Below are 2,917 nucleotides of genomic sequence, written 5' to 3'. Positions count from 1 at the left end.
AAATATATTTATACATAATAGATTTTGCATGTGCAAATACATATATATATATAAATTATTGTGTGAACCTTAATACTTCCTTTTCCTAAATTGTGTTCCTGTCCTTGATAGAGCCTTCACTTTCACTTTACCAGAAATCTCTCACTTCCTAGCAACATTCTAATACAATTTTATTTAAACATTAGTTAAATGCTGCCACTTCCAGGTGACTTTTAAATCCATTCTTTAAACAGATTATGAAGAAATATGGACATCTCATAGATCTTCAGAATATTATCGCTAACTACCATTACTACTCGGACATATTTTTGCATCTAAGGGTGAGAATGGGAAGCCATCTCTGCTTACACTGAGGACTACCAAATACTTTCAATGCACTTTTGGATCCCTGCATGAGCTATTCTTATGGATTCCAAAGAAAAGGGTTGGTGGCTCGGCAGGTGTGAAGTCAACGAATCCAGTTTGTGGTGAGGCTCTTTCAGACAGCTCTGGGTCCCCTCTGATGGATACCATAAAGAGATGCAAGATTACTGGGGACATGGGACGAGGACAGAGGGGATAGAGACCTTGTATTCCTCTGCGCTTCCTATCTCCCAGCTATTCAGTCCCTAACTCTAGAGAAAGCTAAGTGAGAATTTTGCCAAAGACTCCTTGTTTGCTTTCACTAGGACTCTTTACTCCTTCCTCCTCCTATTATCCCCTCATCTTTTATTTTCAAATTTTATAAAAGATAAGTGTTGTTTTATGGAGCAACATCTCAACATCACTTTACTGTGAGAAACACTTTACATATATTATCTTATTTCATTTATTTTATCTAATTTCCCCATTTCAATTTTTTTGTTTATTCTTTAAGTATTCTGCCTCTATTTTGTTTTTCCTACTTTGTCTTTATTTATATTTCCGTTAAAAATAATACTTTCACATCCTTTTGAAATTATATTTATTCTTAGTTCAGCTTAGAATTTCTGTTTTTAATCCATAATCATATTTTTCATAAAAGACTAATGAATCCAACTTTTTTCCCCCCCACCCACTCCCCTCTCCACCCTAGCACTGCTCAGGCTGCACTGCCTCGCTGCAAGCTTCAGGCTCCTGCAAGCTAAGCTAGCGCCGCATCGTCTCCCTTCAGCTGCCATCATGATTATCTACTGGGACCTCATCAGCCACGATGAGATGTTCTCCTACATCTACAAGATCTGGGAGGTTGTGAACGGGCTGTACCTGGAGGTGGAGGGGAAGATGTCTGTAGGATAGAAGATAACGTTGATGACTCGCTCATTGGTGGAAATGCATTCGCTGAAGGCCTCTAGGGTGAAGGTACAGAAAGTACAGTAATCACTGGTGTTGATATTGTCCTGAACCATCACCTCCAGGAAACAAGTTTCACAAAAGAAACCTACAAGAAGTACATCAAAGATTATGTGGAATCAATCAAAGGCAAACTTGAAGAACAGAGACCAGAAACAGTAAAACCTTTTATGACAGGGGCTTCAAAACAAACCAAGGACATACTTGCTAATTTCAAAAACTACCAGTTCTTTATTGGTGAAAACATGAATCCAGATGGCACGGTTGCTCTACTGGACTACCGTGAAGATGGTGTGACCCCATATATGATTTTCTTTAAGGATGGTTTAGAAATGGAAAAATGTTAACAAATTTGGAAATTACTTTGGATCTATCACCTGTCATCATAACTGGCTTCTGCTTGTCATCCGCACAACACCAGGACTTAAGACAAATGGGACTGATGTCATCTTGAGCTCTTCATTTATTTTGACTGTGATTTATTTGGAGTGGAGGCATTGTTTCATGTTATGTAGGTTGTCTAAAAATAAAATGCATTTAAATTTAAAAAAAAACTAAACTAATGAATCCAATTCATATTTTTATTCTATTTTATATTTTATAGCTTTTTATTTCCTTGATCATCAGTCTAATTATTTTATCTTGTCATTGTTGCATGCATATTTAATCTTGTATTTTAATTTCAATTTTTTAAAATTTTCTCTTTCTTGTACAATTTTTCTTTAAATTTTTCTTTTCTTTTCTTTTTTTCTTTTCTTTCTATCTTTCTTTTTTCTTTTTGAGACAGAATCTTGCTCTGTAACCCAAACTGGAGTGAACTGGTGCGATCTCAGCTCACTGTAACGTCCATCTCCTGGGTTCAAGCAATTCTCCTGCCTTAGCCTTTCAAGTAGCTCGGATTACAGGCTCCTGCCACCACATCTGACTAATTTTTGTATTTTTAGTAGAGACAGGGTTTCGCCATGTTGGCCAAGCTTATCTCGAACTCCTGACCTCAAGTGATCCACCTGCCTCGGCTTCCCAGTGCTGGGATTACAGGTGTGAGTCACTGCATCTGGCAAATTTTTCTTTCTTCATGAAGAATATTTATTTTACCTTGTGTTTTTTGCTAGCAAGAAATATGGGCTTGGGACCTGGCAGTGAAGAAAGCCCACATCCTCTATCCCCATCTGCTCTACATCAGAGTGTGACAATCTAACTAAAGGAAGGGTCTTTCTGCAATTACTCAGGATGGGGTCTCAGACTAAACTGGTTAGAAATCCAAGGGCAGAGTGGACTTAGAAAATGCCAAACAATGGTACATCCAGATTACATATCATATATATGTTGGTTGACAATATAATTTTTATCACCTAAACACAAACACTCCTGAAGGTGAAATAGGTAGCTATTAAAAATCATTCCAGGACAACAGGTCTACAAGAAGCTGGTCCCAGGTACCTTACAAATGTGTAAGAAATATGTATGCAAGGTAGGACCAAAATTAATTAATATCAGTTCTGTACAACAGACATTTATTAAAGGAGCAATCATTAACATTAAGGATTATGTAAATTTAAGTGTGAATCAAAACAATTCTCTGATGTATAAACCACTGCCTTTTTGG

The 2,917-nt window shown here is 37.1% G+C and overlaps 1 pseudogene across 1 annotated transcript; it reads left to right on the top strand.

Moving 5' to 3' along the window:
- The first annotated feature begins 303 nt into the window (after positions 1-303).
- LOC111520751 lies at positions 304-1,838 on the top strand (annotated as a pseudogene). Its single transcript, XR_002724753.3, has 2 exons — positions 304-424; positions 1,055-1,838. The product of XR_002724753.3 is annotated as a translationally-controlled tumor protein-like (transcript).
- The last annotated feature ends 1,079 nt before the right edge of the window (positions 1,839-2,917 follow it).

This window comes from Piliocolobus tephrosceles, chromosome 5 (assembly GCF_002776525.5).
Source record: "Piliocolobus tephrosceles isolate RC106 chromosome 5, ASM277652v3, whole genome shotgun sequence".
Lineage (NCBI taxonomy): Eukaryota > Metazoa > Chordata > Mammalia > Primates > Cercopithecidae > Piliocolobus > Piliocolobus tephrosceles.
This window is presented reverse-complemented; position numbering and strand designations above follow the sequence as displayed.